This window comes from Dreissena polymorpha, chromosome 3 (genome assembly GCF_020536995.1).
Source record: "Dreissena polymorpha isolate Duluth1 chromosome 3, UMN_Dpol_1.0, whole genome shotgun sequence".
NCBI lineage: Eukaryota > Metazoa > Mollusca > Bivalvia > Myida > Dreissenidae > Dreissena > Dreissena polymorpha.
The window spans coordinates 62750312-62776370 of record NC_068357.1 but is presented as its reverse complement, the minus strand read 5'-3'; the positions used below and the strand labels follow the sequence as shown (position 1 = coordinate 62776370).

At 32.5% G+C, this 26059-nt stretch overlaps 1 long non-coding RNA gene across 2 annotated transcripts in view; it reads right to left on the bottom strand.

The window, feature by feature from the left end:
* Positions 1-1190: 1190 nt before the first annotated feature.
* LOC127874444 (uncharacterized) overlaps positions 1191-26059 on the bottom strand; it is a 40184-nt gene continuing 15315 nt past the window's right edge. The window contains exons 2-3 of one of the 2 annotated variants that reach the window (XR_008046923.1): positions 2637-2741; positions 1191-1776 (exon numbers count right to left, since the gene is read on the bottom strand). This is a non-coding gene — a long non-coding RNA (uncharacterized LOC127874444). Of the gene's footprint in view, positions 1777-2636; positions 2742-14584; positions 14690-26059 lie in introns of both variants that reach the window. The other variant, XR_008046922.1, reaches the window with a different exon arrangement.

Genomic DNA, 26059 nt, shown 5'->3' with positions numbered 1-26059 from the left:
TATATCAAACTGGTCCAGCGGATGTTCTCTATATTCCTAAACTGGATCATACTTCTTTATTAAATTGTATACAAAATAAAATGTAAAGTTTACACTATACTAATTAAACAGGAAACACATATATTGATTTGTGCCTTCACTTAGTATTGATAAATAATATAGCAAGAAAATAAACATTTCACAATACACAATCTGTGATAGAGGCGCAAACGCATCGTATACACCCGCTTATAAATTAAAAAATACCATAAATTGGTACGCGCAGTTAATACATAGTAATACTAATCCACTAGGCTTTCACCATTGTGTGTAAAGCAGAATATCTTACCGAGGTTATGATTACCAGAAAGATTACTATAGTGATGATTACGAAACAAATACAAATGTTAAAAATAAAGGAAATCAAAAAGTATGAACGTACACCTTTTTCAATCAAGTCATATTTTGTTATACTGTCAGGTCTATTGAAAAGCAAGATTATTAACGGCTTACTTGTAAATGCAATATTGATTGAAGTCTTAATGACGGCAGCGACTTAAGCAAGGATAATTATTAAATAATAACGACTTATCATAATTACCTTTGATCTTTTAACGCCGCGTGACAAACACATGACAAACTGTTGAGATGGTTGAGAAGCATGCGACTTCTTAGCACCCTAAAAGCTCAAACCGTATTATATACGACTTTTTACTTGCATGGTAAAAACCCTAGCATATTGTTCAAATCAATTTGAGATTTAAAATGAATTACAGGGTGCTGGAATTAAACTGATTACATTTGTCTTGTTTATTGTTTGTGAATTGTGCAACGCAGGTATTTCATTTTTTCTTAATGTTCGTATGTCCGCTGTCAACATGTTAAATATATGTTAAATGCCAGAAGACTATTGTATATAAATAACTTATATCATCTAGTGTTCATAGTTCAACAAATCGTTTGCGATTCAAGAAAAATAAATTACGACCATATTGTTGTACATTGTATATGATGAAATACTTAAAAATAATGCGATGAAATAAATTAATGAATCGGAAAAAAATCTTTTGACGAGTAACTAAAGGTGCATTAATTATTTTACAAATCCATAATAAAACAGATATGCTTTTATGCGCTGCTTATTGAAAGATACTCTTTAAATTAAAATATTTATGCACAACATATAGAGAAGAATATTTCATAACGCAGTATTATTTTACAATATTTGTGTGTTTATTGATGTACACACATATATTAAAATGGAATACAGTGACTGTTCGCACTTGTTCGGAAAGAACTCCTTATATTGTGTGATTATATTTATTTTACCAAGTTTAATGAATATTTTGTTAAATATACATATTTGTTATTAACGTGTAAACAAGTATATGGACAAATAAGACAGCTGTTATTGCCAGTGATGTAAACGCGCATAATTATTTTCAAAGCGCTATCACATATATATAATGAAAGATCATATTTCTTGCACCATTGAGCTCATTTTTGAGAATCATGAACAAATCTGTCTGTCCATGCCTTTGATGTAGTATTAACCTTCTAAATGAAGTTGGTAAAATATTATCGATGCATCATTTTTGTTCATTCTTCTGAACTCGAAACGAAAGTAAACAACGAAATAGTTAATCGTGATGTTTCTCTCATAGTAGGCACCCGATGCTTTCCTAACGGCACCATAGTGGTTCCTAACCATGGCGCTCTTTTCAACAAAGTGGATGTGACGTCAGAGACGTGTCGTCTGCGGGACACCGATCTGCACGAGGAGGTCTGGATCGACAACTGTCAAATGGTTGGTATATTTCAATGATGACAGAGCTGCATATTAAAACAATGCTTATTGGCTGTATTTAATGTGGCAACCTCAATCAGAAACAAAGTTTAACGAAGAATCTTATCTTTTAAAAACCAATATCTGTCCTGTACTAAACGAGTTTTATACTGTATGATATTAACATGATGTTTTAGATATGCAATGTTTTAATCTGAAAAAAATTTTTTTTTTAAACTATTTAAACTGTATACATGTATAAGTGCAAAGGTATTGTAACCTTCATGACAACAAAACAATCCTTAACTATGAACGAAATAAAACCCCACTACCATACACGATTCATAACAAAGCCCATAACAAAAAATTGCAAAACACAGAATAAGAAGAACTGTTATACAATGTTTATTTAAATTGTATGATTATTCAGGACGCTAATCACACGGTGACATTTTTGACACTTGAGGGACCGGGTATCATCACAAACGGTTTATCTCGGATTGTCGTCTGCAGACAGATCCCGGACGAGGGTGTCATTCGGAACGTCAGTGTAGGCATCACAGTCACGTGAGTACTGTCATGTCGTATCATTGGTTACAATAATGATTGCGTTTTGGCCATTGATGTGATACAGCATAAAGATTTGATTTTAAAATGCAATTCGCTAAAAAAATATCATATTTTGACGGACATTATTTAAATACCTTTATAATAATGTAACCTTAAAACCCTAACTGTTGTTGAAAATGAATTACTGTATATACAAAATCATTTAAAACGGAGAAAGAAAGAAAGCTTGTTAAGTGTGTTCTTAAAATCAATGTGAGTGTTCAGTAATTGTACTTTCCAGGGAGGACCCATCGGTACTCACAAAAGAGCAGGTGTTGGAAAACGGAGTCCGCATCATAACGCGTCTCGGGGAAAACGCATCCGGTGCAAAGGTTCCCGCGAAGACCGCGACGAATATTGTCTGGAACTTACAGATGGGTAAGCCAATAAACAAACACGCATTAATTGATCCTAAATGTTTTAAGAACTTAAAGTGATATTATGGGCATCCAACAGTTTATAGGTGTCTATCGCAACCGTTGTTTATTTTTGGTATTTTCACTTCATATACACTTATATTTGTTAATGCAGCATCAACATACTAAAACAATATCCCGGAAAGAGAAAAAGAATGCACTTGAATATCAGCCGTACTTTCGTTTGACAACCTATCACGCATGTACAATGTGAACATTTAGTTTTAGTGCAGATTCGTTTATACGACACAAATACACAATTTTGTTTTACGCATCATTTCGGCTTACAGGACTGGGTGAGGCGCGTAAAATATCGAATAAAAAATATATTTTTATAACAACTGGGAGCAAGATGAGTTGCAGATAATTGGTCAGTAACCACATTTTAACTTACTCTTTTGACCTGTTAATTCTTTTCAGCTCAATTCAACAGTGCAAAATGCCCATAATATCACTTTTAGTGAGAAAATGTTACCACTATTAGTATAATAGAAATGTAACATGCTTCCTAGGTTACGGCGCTGCTGTGAAAAACGTTATTATTTAAAAAGCGGTTTTCAAATTAATGTAATGAACCGTTCAATATTAAAAGCTTGTTTTCCATTTCAGCGGAATTCCGGATTATACCGGAAGTGTGCAGCTACATGTCGAAGAGCGGCCCAGTGATCCTGCTTCAGAACGGGTAAGATAAACCGGTTAAAAGAGAAGCGCACAATAAAGAGATTAAAACTAAAATCAATTATTAGATTATGATTAAGATTGAATAAACATAAATCTGGAGAAAAAATAGACTAGATACAGAGGGAAATAATTCAAATTTGCGGATTAATTGATCGTTATCGATGTTTTCAATAATATATTTTCATTGATTGCAACACAAGAACAATGTTACTTGGGATTTTAAATGAGGTCAGCTTAATCCGTGTTTTATTTGAGTATTTTTTAAAACTATTAAGCTTTGATCCGATTCTCTTTTTCCGTCTCACTTATGCTGTAGCTATGTTTTTATCTAGTCGCATACTAATAAATCACGTGTTTTTTTAACAGATGCAGTAAGGCGTCCGGTCAGGTGTCGAACTTTGTAACCGGTTCCGGCGGCGGCTTCCTGATGGTATTTCCGACAGGGTTCAGCGACCGAGCTTACAATGACGTCGCAATAGTGTGTTCCGTAAGGGTGTGTCTTTCCAGTGACGCAGATAGCTGTAATCCGGTATGTGGAAAAGGATATGTGTTTTGTGTGTTAAGTGGGTAATATAGATTGCCTTTTTTTGGGTAAATTTATTTGAATGTATTTCCGATGCTATGTCATTGACGTCTCCACTATTAAAAGCAATCGACACAACTTGTTGTTCTGTTGAAATGTTTATCCCTAACTTGCTAATTCGCGAAACAAGTACGCATTTTTCTTAACACTTTTTCACTGTTTTATGCAAATTTCCAATTCAACGTTTTTTATCGGTTTATTTGTGATTTTCAGAATTGCGGAGTTATCGGAAACACTAACCCGCGCCGACGCCGATATGCAGAAAAGCGTTCCACTCCCGGTATAAGGTCAGAGGTTGCTATCCTCACGATCCAATTCGACACGCGAGAAGTGACGTCATTGGCCAGAAATTCAAAGTGTCCGACGGCGAAACCGAGCGTGTGGATGGTTACGTCATTGATATTTCTTGTTCTGACTGTTCTGTAGCAATAATAAGACGATCCTGACTGACATGCGCACAAACTTGATTGAATAACGCATGCTAACTTTGCATATAACTTGTATTTATATTTTTTGTAAATAATGTACATAACAGGCTGCTTATTGCTATTGGACAATTCTCCTTATTTGTTTGTTTTTTAAGCTGTTTTATCTATAGTCATAATATAGCTGTTTGTAAATATATTATTTCATAAAGCTTGTAATTGAATTCCTTTTATTAAGCTGTTTATATTTTTAAAACCGAAAACAATTTCTAAAGTAGTGCATGGCATTGAATGGATTATTTTTTGTCTGCAATTTGCATTATTATAAAAGGGACAAAATAATTATATAAACCTTAAAATAACAATAAAATGTCAAACATAAACTTATATTTCAAGCGTCCACCAGCCAAGTCAGTTAAGGTGTGTTGCATGGGGAAATGGAGAGGTGTATCCCACACATTTCTCTGGAGTCGCCGCCATTTTATTAATGTGAAGGTAACAATACCTTTCAATCAAGGTCGCATATTTATATGACCGGTGAATGCCTTATGGAGTAAAATCAGTGTCTGAATTAAAAATGAACACGTTACCATGCTGGCAATATAAAAATTAAAATATTTGAAATATTTAAAAATTTTGTCATAAGAATATTTTTGGTTTTCGCATAAAGCCTTTATCATGTTCGTGGTTGCAGCATTGTAACACCTTTTTATCCTAGGCGAGACAAATGCAATCAGTCCACAAATGACATCACTAGGTTATTGTGACGTATTAGCTAATAATTGATAATAACCCTTTGATGTAACGCATGTTTCTGTAGTCTCCGTACCGTACAATAATATTTAAAACTAATCTGTAATTTCATAAAGTTTGTACAGTGATAACCAACTCAATTCCCAGTGGTTTTAAACAATACGTCCCAAATCAGATTGACTAAATGCGACCGTTTTCCGTGTGGATATTGATAATAATGTTATTAAAAATATCAATCCTTTTACAATAATAAAATGATGATTTCCAATTTATTATTATATATATTTAGCATATAGCAGTAACGTTTTATGTCAGTTGTCTCATTTTTTATGATTTGTTGTGACAAATTGTGACCAAGCAAACATTACAAATCAAATCAATCATTTGTTTTATAAATGAGTCCTTTGACAGATTATTGAGAACAATTATTTTGATTATTCCCTAACAATTTTCGATAATTGCTCACACACTTATGCTTGTGTCTTTTTCCGAATGACTCACTGAAATTTCTGAGATTCGATTTAATAGGATTAGGAAGTGGTAAAATATGTTTTCTGATTATATTAAGAAACTGATTATATTAACAAAACGCCATTTTAAAAAATCTGACATTTCGTTCAAAACGGTTCGTGGTATTGTAACGGAACTAATGTCTTATGTCTTAGGTACTTTATATACAGAACATAAATTTATGTGAAAGGCAGATTTTAAGTTCATTTATTAAAAGTATAGTTACAATTCTTGCATGTAAGAATCGTATAGCGATTTATTGTACAATCTGGTCAAATTTAAAGCGAATCTTAAGTGCATGTACATTCATGTAGTGTTTAAGCATTCAATCTTAACCACATGTAGTTCATATTCATAACATTAAAATTAAATTGAAAAAAAATCCATACCCACCATTGAATGGGTCGGGAAGGGAAAACATACATTTTTTATGTATGGCCTTAGCTTTTGATAAATCGAACTTTAATACGACTACATAAAAAAGCGTGTTTATATCGACAAACAAGACAAATGTCACTGTGTTTTATAAAGGATTATTTATAGCATAAATTGACTAGAATTCCATGTCATACATATATCGTAAGACCTATTACAGAGTGCAGGATCACGTGACTTTTTGGGGTTCCACATTTTAACTTTATTGGATTTATTGGACGGCAAGAGATGCTTTATTGCAAATAATTTTTTTCAAAAAGTTTTGTTAAGAATTTCATTTAGTCCATCAAAGACAGATTTTTATGCTGCTTATGGCAATGTGAAACACATCTGAATTACTTTATTTAATAAGCATGTGTTCTTTTTAAAAAATTCAATGTTTACTGAATTCATTTTACACGATAAAGTTTCATGCAACTTGAAATTTTGTCACCGATTTAAGACGTATTCAAGTATTTATTCTTACACCTTAAGATATCGACACAAACTGCATGAAAAAAACTGTCTTTTATGCACTATAGATTTTTACAAACGTATTTCAATAACATGGGATATTTGCAAAAATAAAGTTCTTAACGATGTGATTACACTCTGTCCAGCCCGTGTGTAAACCCCTGAAAACCCAGTTGATTCTGCACCCTGATTAAATAGATGTTTTCCAAAACTCATTTTCTTACAGATATAAAGTGATTTGAAGTCTGCATTCTTGGAAGTTTACATAAGTTCTGCTTTACCAAAATCAGCTCGTTTTATAACATATATATTGTAATATTTATAAAATCTAGGAAAAATAGAATTAAAAAAGGCTGCACATAAAAATCAAAACAATGCCGACTCAACATATTGTCCACGTTTTCATAATCGAGGTTATCAAACGAGACCCACAATACCCACAAAACATGGAAACGTGAATGTGCAAGCAAACATTAACACTACATCAAAGAAGTCCTCTAAGTACTAATTATGTGTTGATTTGTTTCCATAGAAACGCAACGTAAGTGTCACCCAAACTGAGTTTGTTAGAATTACTTAATCATTCAATTTGCAGCTATTGCCGTTATTTTCTATTGAACCAATGCTTACAAAATTTACACATGAGGGTCATGGAATTTTTTTAAATTATTTCATTGCAAATAAAATTATTTTTACAATGACGAAAGTGTATTTCTTTAAACATTGAATGTAAGGAAACACAATGCAAAAATTGAAAAGTGCATGTCTAAAACTGCTTATTGCCGCATCGACAATCACAATGCAAATATCACGAAAAAATTTCCTCTCAGATATTTGCAGTGTTTTGGTATCGAAATAAAGTGTACACAAAATGATCTAATTATCTTAAGCAAGTGTGTATTATAGAACACTCTTCATTTTATAGTCTGCTGTTTGTTTATTTAAATTCAGAGTTGCTGTTTATCTTAAATATCATATCACATATGATAAATATCTAAATTTTGATTCTATATGAAAATTATAATATTTAATCCTAAATTGTGTCTTTTGTATACATTATCTTTTAATTGTTTGATTGTATTAAACTGTCCCAGGAAGAGCCTTACCGTGTGCTTACATTGTTTTATAAAGTAGTGCGTGAAATGTCATGATTATTGATGTTCTAGCCCACATATAGATACGTACTTGTATTCTTGTTAATGAGCTAGGATTATAAGATGTTAGAAACAAGACATCCACATCAAACATACGAGAAGATAATATTTCTGTTCTACTTTATTTCAACTGAAAAATAACAACATTGATAAAATATTCTGGAATAACAAATTTCAAATTATATCTTAATAATTCAATGTGTTTCCAATAACACTCGAATTTGTTGTAAATTCTGGTCGATATTATTCCAAAGAATCAAGAAATGCTACACGTGACTGTTCATATGGTTAACAATATATTATATGTCTGTGGCTGTTCATATGGTTAACAATATATTATATGTTTAAATGAAATAAATCCCTAAAGATAAGAGATTTAAATCATCAAAATACAAAGATAATCACACACAAATATTAAATAGATTGTCCTGGTTATTTGTTTTAAAGGTAAGTTGTGTATTTGTAAAATTCGAGACGGTAACACAAACTCTATATTTGTACATGGTAACAAGGAACTATTCTTTTGCAAAATATTGTTTAATAACCCTGCTCCTCTTCATATTTGATTAAAAGAAGGTATAAGGAAGTTTTTTCAGCCTGGATGAATCAGCGAGATCGATGCACTAAATAAGACCGTTTATGGATTAATATGCACTGTTCAGAGAGCATTAGGCAACATGCGACAGGAACACATTGATTGAAAAATATTACGATTAATACTTTTTTTTATTAAATCTGGGATTTGGATAATATGATGAACACCCTATGTCAATAACGGAAACAAATTATAGCAGTCTGTAACACATGGTATAAATGTATATGTATTTCAATTGTGCTAGAAATACAAAAGGTATAAATATAAATGTATTGCCATTGACATCGGCTATAGTGTCGGTGATACTCCCGTACTATCGTCCCTTCTCATGTATTTGAATATAAATTTAAATGTTCCCATTACTCCTATATATTTGATATTTTTATTATGAACAATTGATGCCGTCTGAACATATATGGTGTATAAGTTAACTTTAATTTAAGAACATACGCAAGCGACTGGAAAATATAACCCTTTTGATAGTGAGGCTGTAATCTGTAATTATAAATATTTCAGCATAACGTTCGTTATACAAATAGTTTCCTTTGTTAAAACACATTTTGATCGTTGGCGCGACGTAATTGATTGTTTACATAGCATTTAAATCTTAATAAATCATATGAAAAAATTCTTAATTCCTTGAAATTGGAACAAAATGCCAGGTCTTTATTAAGGTGGTGAAATGATCATTAATCACGCGCATGAGCTTTATTATTTTTCAACCGTTATCGAGTTCAAGATACGAAGGTTCTGTGTTTAGCCACATATCTATAAATACACTTTTAACTTTAATATTTTCGCAGGTATTTAATAACAACACGCCATATTATTTAAAAGTACATATCCACCTTTGCCTAACACTGTATTGCTTCTTTATAAATACTCTATCATTTTAAAGGTCATATAAAAATGTACAAGTTAAGAAAACTTTTTTGACTTTCACGTGCATAGTCTCAGAGATACTCATAGGCGAATCTTTGTTACATTTCAGGTCGATGCATATTTTATTATTGAAAAGAACATATCCGCCTTTTCCCTCAACGTTACTACACGTATTTCTAAATTAACATTTCATGTCTAAATATTTAGAGGTAATATAAAATGCTATAACGAAAATAAATTAAAGTGAAGTAGTTCATAAGCTTTATACGAGTGGAGAAACTTTGAATGATTTCAAGCTATGGCATACTTTTTATTTAATAGTTCATGTCTGCCTTTACAAAATGTAATTTTATGTAAGTTTCTTAATCAAGTATCATCTTAAAATTAATATAAAAACTAACGGCTGAATTAAAAGGATGAATTTATATCAAACTGTTCCAGCGATGTTCTCTATATTTCCTAAACTGATCTACTTCTTTATTAAATGTTACAAAATAAAATGTAAATTTTACACTATACTTTAAACAGGAAACACATATATTGATTTTGCCTTCACTTATTATTGATAAATAATATTAGCAAGAAAATAAACATTTCAAATACACATCTGTGATAGAGGCGCAAACGCAGTCTATTCAAGGGACACCATGTTCTCATTGTGGATTATAAGCATTTACTGGTATGGCTGTGACACCACGTGCCTGCACGTGTGTAGAAGATTAGGACACGATAAGATGACGCGCGCCACTTTCCCAAGTGACTGAAATCTCGTCGCCGGGCGAATTTCTGTGAAAACCCGATAACGCTTATCTTTTTTTTCTCGAGAGATCTTTGGTTTAGCCTATTATCAAATTCATGTTAAAAACTAAAGGCATCAAACGAATTTATATTTACGTCACCTTCGTCTGCATATTTACTAAAATTATCTTGAAATTCGATTTCCGTTAAAATAATTTCCAAAACCTGAGGTGATTTCCGCCTCATATCATTCATTTGTTTGCTAAGATTTTAATTTTGTTTTCCTACACATATTATTGTAATACTTTTTTCTATGAAATCATTTGCATCTCTTCGTTAAATATTTGCTTATTTTCATCTATAAACCTTTACTTTCAGGTTTTACTATGTGCTTACAATAGTTTTCCCTTTTTTGAATTGAAATAGTTCGACAATTCTCTAAACACACCAAAGCAGGATCATAGTTATGATTACTCACGTTTAGGTCCGATGTCAGCACACCCTGGCATGAAAAGGCTCGTCTCTAGGTGCTTGGCCAACGCATGCTATCGTTCAAGGACTTTTGTTGAGTGTATATGTAGTTTTCGAAATACAACCTTCGCACACCCTTACGTGTCGTGATGAATTACATTTTTCTTATGAAATGAATCCATTTTCGTTCTACCATTTACGCTTATTATCATTCGCAGTTTGTTGTTTTCGGGAAAAATCATAAGTTTAAGAATGCTTTAAAGGGGCCTTTTTACAGATTTGGAAATGTATTGAAGTTTCTCATTTAATGCTTTACATTTATAAATGTGAACATTGGATCTTAAAAGCTGCAATTAAAAAAAAATCAAAAATAAAATTCAAGAAAGAAAAAGTAACCCTCAACTGGGCTCTTACCACTGACCCTGGAGTAAAAGTCTATCGCTTAGACCACTCGGTCATCCATGCTCGTACAATGAGTGATGTATTTTATACTTTATATAAGCAATCCGCGTAGTATCACAAAATATAACGACAACAAAAGAACTCTCCAAATTATTCAATCGTTTCGCGTTTCAACGATTTATAATTTTCAGGTTTTAAAACCGTCAAAAGATGCATATAATGGATATTTAAGATCATGGTATGTGTTCAGTATTACTGTTTCCTCACAAATACCATAACTACAACGAAAATCGGAAACATTTTTTTTCTCAATTGAACACACGTGAAAACGCCCCTTTAGTTACCTTTGATATACAACATGTATAACGTTAGTTAATCCACAATTAAATTTGTTTGATAACACTGTTTGTTGACGTGATTTATAAATTATATCTTTTACAAACCAATTAGCCTATTAGACTAATTTGTCCAACAAGGTTCTAACGGGCTCTATCAATTGACTTTAATCGGGTGCTGATTGTCCGAGTTTACAAATAAATCGGGTGCCAATTGTCCTGGTCGACATATTTACGGGGTGCCGATTATCCGGGAATGCAAAAAACAGGGTGTCGATTGTCCGGGTGACGTTTGTCCGGATACCAGTTTGAATGGGTGTGTTTTAGACTTTGAACATACCATACAAAGTCACATTTGTTCCCAGATTTCCATTTCAAAACAACATAGGATAAGTATTACTTGTTGAAACAGCGTTATTTGTGCGGAGATCAAATGTAAGAGGTACATGATAAGAGAATTCCAACACTCGTTAAATCGGGTATATACGATCTTGTCAACTATTTATTAATTAATATTAAATGTGTAAAAAACTTATTATACATATATTCCAATATAAACTAAAATAAAAGTTAACAAGAACATGTGTCGAAAAATGCTAAATAAGCCAGGTATTTAATTTTGAAATCGAAAAAGGCTGTACAGCCGATTTCGCCAGCATGTATATCATGCATGTACGATGTTAATCTAAATTTAGTTTAACGGTTCATTTGAAATTCCTGCAGCGATATCGATTCATACGACACACGAACACTTACTAAAAAGACGAATGCATCGGTTATTGTAGGAAAATAATTACGAATTATCTTCGTCACAATCGGCTCGAGGCGCTAATTTGTATTTGCTGTATTTTATGAAACTCGTCTTAAATGTATCATTTTTCTTGCGTATTGTGTGTTATTATAACATATTTGTATCAATATTTTACAATTCAGCACATATAAAAATCGTATATACCCGCTTATTAAATTAAAAATACCATTTAAATTGGTACGCGCAGTTAATACATAGTTAATACATAATCCACTAGGCTTTCACCATTGTGTGTAAAGCAGAATATCTTACCGAGGTTATGATTACCAGAAAGATTACTATAGTGATGATTACGAAACAAATACAAATGGAAAAATCAAGGAAATCATAAAAGTGTGAACGTACACCATTTTTCAATCAAGTCATATTTTGTTATACTGTCAGGTCTATTGAAAAGCAAGATTATTAACGGCTTACTTGTAAATGCAATATTGATTGAAGTCTTAATGACGGCAGCGACTTAAGCAAGGATAATTATTAAATAATAACGACTTATCATAATTACCTTTGATCTTTTAACGCCGCGTGACAAACACATGACAAACTGTTGAGATGGTTGAGAAGCATGCGACTTCTTAGCACCCTAAAAGCTCAAACCGTATATATACCGACTTTTTACTTGCATGGTAAAAACCCAATAGCATATTGTTCAAATCAATTTGAGATTTAAAAATGAATTACAGGGTGCTGGAATTAAACATGATTACATTTGTCTTGTTTATTGTTTGTGAATTGTGCAACGCAGGTATTTCATTTTTTCTTAATGTTCGTATGTCCGCTGTCAACATGTTAAATATATGTTAAATGCCAGAAGACTATTGTATATAAATGACTTATATCATCTAGTGTTCATAGTTCAACAAATCGTTTGCGATTCAAGAAAAATAAATTACGACCATATTGTTGTACATTGTATATGATGAAATACTTAAAAATAATGCGATGAAATAAATTAATGAATCGGAAAAAAATCTTTTGACGAGTTACTTAAGGTGCATTAATTATTTTACAAATCCATAATAAAACAGATATGCTTTTATGCGCTGCTTATTGAACGATACTCTTTAAATTAAAATATTTATGCACAACATATAGAGAAGAATATTTCATAACGCAGTGTTATTTTACAATATTTGTGTGTTTATTGATGTACACACATATATTAAAATGGAATACAGTGACTGTTCGCACTTGTTCGGAAAGAACTCCTTATATTGTGTGATTATATTTATTTTACCAAGTTTAATGAATATTTTGTTAAATATACATATTTGTTATTAACGTGTAAACAAGTATATGGACAAATAAGACAGCTGTTATTGCCAGTGATGTAAACGCGCATAATTATTTTCAAAGCGCTATCACATATATATAATGAAAGATCATATTTCTTGCACGATTGAGCTCATTTTTGAGAATCATGAACAAATCTGTCTGTCCATGCCTTTGATGTAGTATTAACCTTCTAAATGAAGTTGGTAAAATATTATCGATGCATCATTTTTGTTCATCCTTCTGAACTCGAAACGAAAGTAAACAACGAAATAGTTAATCGTGATGTTTCTCTCATAGTAGGCACCCGATGCTTTCCTAACGGCACCATAGTGGTTCCTAACCATGGCGCTCTTTTCAACAAAGTGAATGTGACGTCAGAGACGTGTCGTCTGCGAGAAACCGAGCTGCACGAGGAGGTCTGGCTCGACAACTGTCAAATGGTTGGTATATTTCAATGATGACAGAGCTGCATATTAAAACAATGCTTATTGGCTGTATTTAATGTGGCAACCTCAATCAGATACAAAGTTTAACGAAGAATCTTATCTTTTAAAAACCAATATCTGTCCTGTACTAAACGAGTTTTATACTGTATGATATTAACATGATGTTTTAGATATGCAATGTTTTAATCTGAAAAAAAATCTTTTTTTAAGAACTATTTAAACTGTATACATGTATAAGTGCAAAGGTATTGTAACCTTCATGACAACAAAACAATCCTTAACTATGAACGAAATAAAACCCCACTACCATACACGATTCATAACAAAGCCCATAACAAAAATTGCAAAACACAGAATAAGAAGAACTGTTATACAATGTTTATTTAAATTGTATGATTATACAGGACGCTAATCACACGGTGACATTTTTGACACTTGAGGGACCGGGTATCATCACAAACGGTTTATCTCGGATTGTCGTCTGCAGACAGATCCCGGACGAGGGTGTCATTCGGAACGTCAGTGTAGGCATCACAGTCACGTGAGTACTGTCATGTCGTATCATTGGTTACAATAATGATTGCGTTTTGGCCATTGATGTGATACAGCATAAAGATTTGATTTTAAAATGCAATTCGCTAAAAAAATATCATATTTTGACGGACATTATTTAAATACCTTTATAATAATGTAACCTTAAAACCCTAACTGTTGTTGAAAATGAATTACTGTATATACAAAATCATTTAAAACGGAGAAAGAAAGAAAGCTTGTTAAGTGTGTTCTTAAAATCAATGTGAGTGTTCAGTAATTGTACTTTCCAGGGAGGACCCATCGGTACTCACAAAAGAGCAGGTGTTGGAAAACGGAGTCCGCATCATAACGCGTCTCGGGGAAAACGCATCCGGTGCAAAGGTTCCCGCGAAGACCGCGACGAATATTGTCTGGAACTTACAGATGGGTAAGCCAATAAACAAACACGCATTAATTGATCCTAAATGTTTTAAGAACTTAAAGTGATATTATGGGCATCCAACAGTTTATAGGTGTCTATCGCAACCGTTGTTTATTTTTGGTATTTTCACTTCATATACACTTATATTTGTTAATGCAGCATCAACATACTAAAACAATATCCCGGAAAGAGAAAAAGAATGCACTTGAATATCAGCCGTACTTTCGTTTGACAACCTATCACGCATGTACAATGTGAACATTTAGTTTTAGTGCAGATTCGTTTATACGACACAAATACACAATTTTGTTTTACGCATCATTTCGGCTTACAGGACTGGGTGAGGCGCGTAAAATATCGAATAAAAAATATATTTTTATAAACAACTGGGAGCAAGATGAGTTGCAGATAATTGGTCAGTAACCACATTTTAACTTACTCTTTTGACCTGTTAATTCTTTTCAGCTCAATTCAACAGTGCAAAATGCCCATAATATCACTTTTAGTGAGAAAATGTTACCACTATTAGTATAATAGAAATGTAACATGCTTCCTAGGTTACGGCGCTGCTGTGAAAAACGTTATTATTTAAAAAGCGGTTTTCAAATTAATGTAATGAACCGTTCAATATTAAAAGCTTGTTTTCCATTTCAGCGGAATTCCGGATTATACCGGAAGTGTGCAGCTACATGTCGAAGAGCGGCCCAGTGATCCTGCTTCAGAACGGGTAAGATAAACCGGTTAAAAGAGAAGCGCACAATAAAGAGATTAAAACTAAAATCAATTATTAGATTATGATTAAGATTGAATAAACATAAATCTGGAGAAAAAATAGACTAGATACAGAGGGAAATAATTCAAATTTGCGGATTAATTGATCGTTATCGATGTTTTCAATAATATATTTTCATTGATTGCAACACAAGAACAATGTTACTTGGGATTTTAAATGAGGTCAGCTTAATCCGTGTTTTATTTGAGTATTTTTTAAAACTATTAAGCTTTGATCCGATTCTCTTTTTCCGTCTCACTTATGCTGTAGCTATGTTTTTATCTAGTCGCATACTAATAAATCACGTGTTTTTTAACAGATGCAGTAAGGCGTCCGGTCAGGTGTCGAACTTTGTAACCGGTTCCGGCGGCGGCTTCCTGATGGTATTTCCGACAGGGTTCAGCGACCGAGCTTACAATGACGTCGCAATAGTGTGTTCCGTAAGGGTGTGTCTTTCCAGTGACGCAGATAGCTGTAATCCGGTATGTGGAAAAGGATATGTGTTTTGTGTGTTAAGTGGGTAATATAGATTGCCTTTTTTTGGGTAAATTTATTTGAATGTATTTCCGATGCTATGTCATTGACGTCTCCACTATTAAAAGCAATCGACACAACTTGTTGTTCTGTTGAAATGTTTATCCCTAACTTGCTAATTCGCGAAACAAGTACGCATTTTTCTTAACACTTTTTCACTGTTTTATGCAAATTTCCAATTCAACGTTTTTTATCGGTTTATTTGTGATTTTCAGAATTGCGGAGTTATCGGAAACACTAACCCGCGCCGACGCCGATATGCAGAAAAGCGTTCCACTCCCGGTATAAGGTCAGAGGTTGCTATCCTCACGATCCAATTCGACACGCGAGAAGTGACGTCATTGGCCAGAAATTCAAAGTGTCCGACGGCGAAACCGAGCGTGTGGATGGTTACGTCATTGATATTTCTTGTTCTGACTGTTCTGTAGCAATAATAAGACGATCCTGACTGACATGCGCACAAACTTGATTGAATAACGCATGCTAACTTTGCATATAACTTGTATTTATATTTTTTGTAAATAATGTACATAACAGGCTGCTTATTGCTATTGGACAATTCTCCTTATTTGTTTGTTTTTTAAGCTGTTTTATCTATAGTCATAATATAGCTGTTTGTAAATATATTATTTCATAAAGCTTGTAATTGAATTCCTTTTATTAAGCTGTTTATATTTTTAAAACCGAAAACAATTTCTAAAGTAGTGCATGGCATTGAATGGATTATTTTTTGTCTGCAATTTGCATTATTATAAAAGGGACAAAATAATTATATAAACCTTAAAATAACAATAAAATGTCAAACATAAACTTATATTTCAAGCGTCCACCAGCCAAGTCAGTTAAGGTGTGTTGCATGGGGAAATGGAGAGGTGTATCCCACACATTTCTCTGGAGTCGCCGCCATTTTATTAATGTGAAGGTAACAATACCTTTCAATCAAGGTCGCATATTTATATGACCGGTGAATGCCTTATGGAGTAAAATCAGTGTCTGAATTAAAAATGAACACGTTACCATGCTGGCAATATAAAAATTAAAATATTTGAAATATTTAAAAATTTTGTCATAAGAATATTTTTGGTTTTCGCATAAAGCCTTTATCATGTTCGTGGTTGCAGCATTGTAACACCTTTTTATCCTAGGCGAGACAAATGCAATCAGTCCACAAATGACATCACTAGGTTATTGTGACGTATTAGCTAATAATTGATAATAACCCTTTGATGTAACGCATGTTTCTGTAGTCTCCGTACCGTACAATAATATTTAAAACTAATCTGTAATTTCATAAAGTTTGTACAGTGATAACCAGCTCAATTCCCAGTGGTTTTAAACAATACGTCCCAAATCAGATTGACTAAATGCGACCGTTTTCCGTGTGGATATTGATAATAATGTTATTAAAAATATCAATCCTTTTACAATAATAAAATGATGATTTCCAATTTATTATTATATATATTTAGCATATAGCAGTAACGTTTTATGTCAGTTGTCTCATTTTTTATGATTTGTTGTGACAAATTGTGACCAAACAAACATTACAAATCAAATCAATCATTTGTTTTATAAATGAGTCCTTTGACAGATTATTGAGAACAATTATTTTGATTATTCCCTAACAATTTTCGATAATTGCTCACACACTTATGCTTGTGTCTTTTTCCGAATGACTCACTGAAATTTCTGAGATTCGATTTTATAGGATTAGGAAGTGGTAAAATATGTTTTCTGATTATATTAAGAAACTGATTATATTAACAAAACGCCATTTTAAAAAATCTGACATTTCGTTCAAAACGGTTCGTGGTATTGTAACGGAACTAATGTCTTATGTCTTAGGTACTTTATATACAGAACATAAATTTATGTGAAAGGCAGATTTTAAGTTCATTTATTAAAAGTATAGTTACATATCAATTCTTGCATGTAAGAATCGTATAGCGATTTATTGTACAATCTGGTCAAATTTAAAGCGAATCTTAAGTGCATGTACATTCATGTAGTGTTTAAGCATTCAATCTTAACCACATGTAGTTCATATTCATAACATTAAAATTAAATTGAAAAAAAATCCATACCCACCATTGAATGGGTCGGGAAGGGAAAACATACATTTTTTATGTATGGCCTTAGCTTTTGATAAATCGAACTTTAATACGACTACATAAAAAAGCGTGTTTATATCGACAAACAAGACAAATGTCACTGTGTTTTATAAAGGATTATTTATAGCATAAATTGACTAGAATTCCATGTCATACATATATCGTAAGACCTATTACAGAGTGCAGGATCACGTGACTTTTTGGGGTTCCACATTTTAACTTTATTGGATTTATTGGACGGCAAGAGATGCTTTATTGCAAATAATTTTTTTTCAAAAAGTTTTGTTAAGAATTTCATTTAGTCCATCAAAGACAGATTTTTATGCTGCTTATGGCAATGTGAAACACATCTGAATTACTTTATTTAATAAGCATGTGTTCTTTTTAAAAAATTCAATGTTTACTGAATTCATTTTACACGATAAAGTTTCATGCAACTTGAAATTTTGTCACCGATTTAAGACGTATTCAAGTATTTATTCTTACACCTTAAGATATCGACACAAACTGCATGAAAAAAACTGTCTTTTATGCACTATAGATTTTTACAAACGTATTTCAATAACATGGGATATTTGCAAAAATAAAGTTCTTAACGATGTGATTACACTCTGTCCAGCCCGTGTGTAAACCCCTGAAAACCCAGTTGATTCTGCACCCTGATTAAATAGATGTTTTCCAAAACTCATTTTCTTACAGATATAAAGTGATTTGAAGTCTGCATTCTTGGAAGTTTACATAAGTTCTGCTTTACCAAAATCAGCTCGTTTTATAACATATATATTGTAATATTTATAAAATCTAGGAAAAATAGAATTAAAAAAGGCTGCACATAAAAATCAAAACAATGCCGACTCAACATATTGTCCACGTTTTCATAATCGAGGTTATCAAACGAGACCCACAATACCCACAAAACATGGAAACGTGAATGTGCAAGCAAACATTAACACTACATCAAAGAAGTCCTCTAAGTACTAATTATGTGTTGATTTGTTTCCATAGAAACGCAACGTAAGTGTCACCCAAACTGAGTTTGTTAGAATTACTTAATCATTCAATTTGCAGCTATTGCCGTTATTTTCTATTGAACCAATGCTTACAAAATTTACACATGAGGGTCATGGAATTTTTTTAAATTATTTCATTGCAAATAAAATTATTTTTACAATGACGAAAGTGTATTTCTTTAAACATTGAATGTAAGGAAACACAATGCAAAAATTGAAAAGTGCATGTCTAAAACTGCTTATTGCCGCATCGACAATCACAATGCAAATATCACGAAAAAATTTCCTCTCAGATATTTGCAGTGTTTTGGTATCGAAATAAAGTGTACACAAAATGATCTAATTATCTTAAGCAAGTGTGTATTATAGAACACTCTTCATTTTATAGTCTGCTGTTTGTTTATTTAAATTCAGAGTTGCTGTTTATCTTAAATATCATATCACATATGATAAATATCTAAATTTTGATTCTATATGAAAATTATAATATTTAATCCTAAATTGTGTCTTTTGTATACATTATCTTTTAATTGTTTGATTGTATTAAACTGTCCCAGGAAGAGCCTTACCGTGTGCTTACATTGTTTTATAAAGTAGTGCGTGAAATGTCATGATTATTGATGTTCTAGCCCACATATAGATACGTACTTGTATTCTTGTTAATGAGCTAGGATTATAAGATGTTAGAAACAAGACATCCACATCAAACATACGAGAAGATAATATTTCTGTTCTACTTTATTTCAACTGAAAAATAACAACATTGATAAAATATTCTGGAATAACAAATTTCAAATTATATCTTAATAATTCAATGTGTTTCCAATAACACTCGAATTTGTTGTAAATTCTGGTCGATATTATTCCAAAGAATCAAGAAATGCTACACGTGACTGTTCATATGGTTAACAATATATTATATGTCTGTGGCTGTTCATATGGTTAACAATATATTATATGTTTAAATGAAATAAATCCCTAAAGATAAGAGATTTAAATCATCAAAATACAAAGATAATCACACACAAATATTAAATAGATTGTCCTGGTTATTTGTTTTAAAGGTAAGTTGTGTATTTGTAAAATTCGAGACGGTAACACAAACTCTATATTTGTACATGGTAACAAGGAACTATTCTTTTGCAAAATATTGTTTAATAACCCTGCTCCTCTTCATATTTGATTAAAAGAAGGTATAAGGAAGTTTTTTCAGCCTGGATGAATCAGCGAGATCGATGCACTAAATAAGACCGTTTATGGATTAATATGCACTGTTCAGAGAGCATTAGGCAACATGCGACAGGAACACATTGATTGAAAAATATTACGATTAATACTTTTTTTTATTAAATCTGGGATTTGGATAATATGATGAACACCCTATGTCAATAACGGAAACAAATTATAGCAGTCTGTAACACATGGTATAAATGTATATGTATTTCAATTGTGCTAGAAATACAAAAGGTATAAATATAAATGTATTGCCATTGACATCGGCTATAGTGTCGGTGATACTCCCGTACTATCGTCCCTTCTCATGTATTTGAATATAAATTTAAATGTTCCCATTACTCCTATATATTTGATATTTTTATTATGAACAATTGATGCCGTCTGAACATATATGGTGTATAAGTTAACTTTAATTTAAGAACATACGCAAGCGACTGGAAAATATAACCCTTTTGATAGTGAGGCTGTAATCTGTAATTATAAATATTTCAGCATAACGTTCGTTATACAAATAGTTTCCTTTGTTAAAACACATTTTGATCGTTGGCGCGACGTAATTGATTGTTTACATAGCATTTAAATCTTAATAAATCATATGAAAAAATTCTTAATTCCTTGAAATTGGAACAAAATGCCAGGTCTTTATTAAGGTGGTGAAATGATCATTAATGAATTTTAATAAAGTTTAAGCCAGACCTCAATACTTTTGAACGAAATGCGACCATATTAATGGTTTTCAGTTTGTTCAATTTAAGCTCAGATGAGCGGGGTTTTTTTGTGTGTTGAAAATGGGTATTTCAGGCGCTGACCGTTATAATGTCATCTCATTCTTTAACACGTTGAAAAGGTGATCGTGGAAAACATATCTTTGAACGGAAAGTGAGCCAGTGTGAGGTAAAGCATTATAAGTAAAAAATCAAACAGAACTCATCATTACTAATTGTCCAAACCTTCATCTGGTTTAGTTTCGATGATAATGCAACTTTTCGCAGATATCAACGTTTTCATTTATATACGCATACATAATGTACAACTCTTTTCTTTAAATATAATTTCGCACACATCGACGTGCAATTCGTAGAGTTTCAATGGCATTTAAATATTCATATCCCCATATCTGTGAGCCATAACACAATATTGGCTTTACCATGCTATCAAAAAGTAAAAAGAGTTCTTTAATAGGGAAGTTTGCAAAAGTCGCTTTATAACTATAAATTGAATATTGCTTTTTGAGCTTGTGAACTTAGTTTTTCTTGCGACGCGCTCCACGATAATTTGGGTGTAAATAATAATCCTATGTATTTATAAGCGGAAGTGGTATTTAATTTCGTACCCCGATATGTACAGCGCTCGTAATTTCGTAAATGTCCGCCATTTCTAAAAACAATAACTTCAGTTTTATCTAAATTAATCTCCATTCCCGTGTTAATGCAACATTGATCAACAACGTTTAACTGTTGTTGAAGTTTAAAGGCCGTTTCCGCACAGCTAGCAATATCGTCTGCAAACATGAGACATAAAATGTCTGGTCTTGTCACCCTGAGGGGTACCAATATTACATCGAAAAAACTCTGATATAGTAATTTGACAATTGGTTCTATACTTCGACGCAGAATTAGTGTCGGTTGTATTATGTACGTTAACGCAGGAAAAGAGAGAGCTATACATATTTTTTAATACGTCAATGAATTTACCTTTAATTCCCTTTTTGGTAAGTGCTTGAAACATTACATTGTGGTTTATTTTATCGAATGCCTTTCTAAAGTCTATATATAAGCAATAGAATCTACTCCCCTTTTTTGACAAACATTTTTGAGCCATCGCTTGAAGGCAAAAAACATTATCTATAGCTGAATAGCCGGCCCGAAAACCTGCTTAAGATTCATCAAATTTATTGTTTCCTTCCGCCCATTCATATAATCAATTATATAATATACCGGCAAATATTGTGTACATTATATTAGTTAGAGAGATTCCACGGTAATTTCCAAGAATATGGGTAGGTCCAGATTTGTGTATTGGACATATTATACTCTGACCCCAAGTTTTAGGAAAATAACCAGAATCAAAAATTCGATTAAAAAGTAATACTAAGAAGGGTGTTAATGTCTAATGAATTTTTATAAAACTCAGCTGGTATTCCATCGATGCCACTGCTTTTATTATTTATTAAATTACGGATTTGAACTTTGACTTCTGCGAGTGTAAAGGGCTCATTTAACGAAATCACATCATCGTTTATGGCATCTGCGTTATTGTTTATAACAATGCACGGCGCTTGATCGCTGTATAATAAACTAAAAAAGTAGTCGTACCATTTATTGGCCTCAATACTAGTAGGAATGTTTTGTTGCGGTTTAGCTTGCTTAATTTTTTTCCACAAGAAATTCGGATTTTTTCGATTCTGGAGTAGTTCCGCTCTATTTTTCTTTGTAACTTAAACATTTTAGCATTGCAATAATTTTTAAATATATTTCTGCGATCCTTATACTCATTTAGATCAGATGGTAAATTTGAAGGTCGAAATTTTTGTAAATATGTGTATTTTTGTTTCTTAAGATTATCACATTGTTCATCTCACCAAAGTGGCTGTAATGATCGTTTGTAGTTAGGTAATAAAAGCATATTTTTGCCTGCCTCATAGTATACAGCGTTAATTTTGTAAATCGCCGCTTCAATATTTGTAGTAATGAGATTCATTATTATATTACAATTTTCATTTAAGAACGTATTTATATTAACGCGAAAGACATCAGCAAATCTGTCTTGCCATTTGTATTTATTTACGCGCGAAACTTCTTTTTTAATACCAAAATCATTGCGGTTGTTATTTATGTGTTCCAAGTTTATTCGACAGTTAATTGGAAAATGATCAGATTCTGAGCGGTCAAGTACTTTGAAGTCAATAATTCTCGAAAAAAAATTATTTTGAAGCAATCATGTAATCTTCAACACTTGCCCCTTCGTTTGAAACACATGTGAAATGGCCTTCCTTATCGTTCGCGAATCTTCCATTTAGAATATGTACATCAAACATGAACTGACTAACGATTTTCCAAAATTATTTCCCCTATTGCATATCAAAATCACTGCCTTCATAATCTATGTCTCCAAATATATAATATAAATCAAAGTAATCGTGCGTTCTAGAATTTAAGTCTCCTGATAAGAAAAATAGAGCATCGGGATATGTAAATTTTAGCTGTTCTAAGTTAGAAAACATACAATGTATACAATTCTTCTCATCTGTTAGTTTATATATTGATGACCCCTCTGGAGAGATATAAGTGTAATACATAATGACATCTTTTGACTAAAACAATTTAGAAAATTTACAGTACAACACGACACAATCATTAAAGTGAGTATTAATACGTGAGATTATATTTAACTTCTGTAAATGGTTAGAAATAAAAACACATATGCCTCCACTGTTACGTATACTGTTTGGATTTAACTCTCTAACATGATCATAACATATGTAGGATTCTAATAATGAATTAAATCCACCACAACAGTTTCCCAAAGTTTCACATAGACTAACAATATCAAAGGAAGATAAATAAGTTTTAAGTTCTAGTTTGGTTATGTGTTTACGTAAGCCTGCAATATTCCAGCTAGCGATATTTATATCGAGCAATTTCCTCATGCTGTAATTGTTTGTTGGGTTACGGCCAAATTCCAAGTCCATGAATGAAGTGTCGGATCGTACGTCATCCTCGTGAGAGCTTATATCGTCTCTGGTTGGCGGATTCCCATCATTGGGCGGGATGCGTTCACTTACGTCATCATTTACGTGGTTGATCCTGTTGTTACCTTCCAATCGGTGGTGTGCATCATTATTGTTGTCTGGGTGACCACGTGGTATACCACGTGCAGGACGTTGTCGAGTTGTAGGTCGCCGGGTGCCAATGGGAACAATTGACTGTGTAATGTCGTTGTATGTGTACACTTGGTCGTTCACAATTAATTTATCATAACGTATTACGGCATAGTTATCATTTCTTCTCTATTGTACCATACGCTTTCCGAGAATTTGTCTATGTTTACGTACTTTGTCTCTGAAGTCCTGCTAAACAAGGTGTGACCGTCCTAAAATCAGTTCACAGTCCTTGAACCGTGTAAACCGTACCATGATTGTACATTTGCTTGGGTCCCGAGATTTTATGTGATGTGCACGATCGATTTCGAACGTATCTGCTTCGTCCCCAAAATTCAATGTATCTTTTAGAAATGAGCGTCCTTTTCTTTCCGAAACATCCCAGTTTTCATTTATATATCCGTCTATAACGTTAAAGCGAAGATTGTTTCGTCGGGATTGATTTTCAATCTGATCCAACTTATTCTACATTTGTGACACTTCCTCCCGTAGTAATAAGTTATCACTCCTAAGCCGGTCATTGTCTTGCTTTAATTCGCCGATGGTTGAAAAAATTGAGTCAATCTTAGTATTTATACCGCCGATTTATGTGACTAAGCGTTCATTTTGTTTATCAAGGTCGATTTTCATATTTCTTAGAAAAGTAAACATTTCAGAATCATAACTGGAATCAATGGTTGACCTACTTTGGTGTTTTTTTAGTAGTCCCGCTGTTATTCAATGATATCATCTGGCAATAAAGCATGAAAAGGCTAACAACAGGTTCATCGATGCCTTAAATTAAAGACAGAAGTCAACTTATATGAGGAATGAACACTCTACATATCGGTCAATATCTAATAAGACCGTGCCTTGAGGCGAGAGGCAAGTAAACAAGGCATTATTTACAAACTCTTCATCAAATATCACTTTTTGCTGTAGACACATTTATTCGATGGGAACAATTATTTGCCTCTATATTTAAACTGAAGTTAATCACCACGTTATAAACAATAAAATGTAACAAAACTTCAATAACATAACTGAACCTTGTAAATACTTAATTTGGCTCCAATATAATATCGTTTAAATTCCGTGTAAACCTTGTTAGCGAATTTGATTGTAGTCTCCAAATAAATAAAACAAAATGATGAAATATATACAGAATACATGAAATTACTACGAAATACATGTCTGCTATTGCTAATTTCCTTTCTTACCGAGAAAACAAACTATTTAGAAAAGCGCTCTTTTAAGTAAAACATAATGTAGAATTACATTGCATTTCGACATGTTCACGTGCAAACAGATGAAACCATACATACGCCACGTGCTAAAACGTCCGGTCCTCAAGAATGGATGATTTTATCATGAACGTGAAATTTGAAATTAAAATTTTAACTAACTACTAAAATATTCAAGTCGGAAGAGTGTTGCGTTTGAAATGTCTCAAAGGGTATATGCTCACCGCTGAAAAGGCAATTGGATAATAAACATACAAACATAGCATAACAATACAATTTAATGCTAAAATGTTGTCTAATGGCAAAAACCTTCGCTAAAACTATTTGCAACGACTAGCACTACTCTTCTAAGTGTGTGAATAGATGTATGTTTGTAGAGTAGGGCCATAACGAAATAAATTGTCATACTTATACAATAGTTAATAGAGGCTTTAAGGCAGCTCCCGATAAACATTTCAACAAAATAAAAATACTTGGGAATAAATAAAGAACCTGCTAACTATTCGAAATAAAAAATTAATTTGTCCATTAATATTACAACATTTTACATGCTAGTTTACTAACGTATTTGAAAAAATTGTTTAAACAGTCGGGTGCCA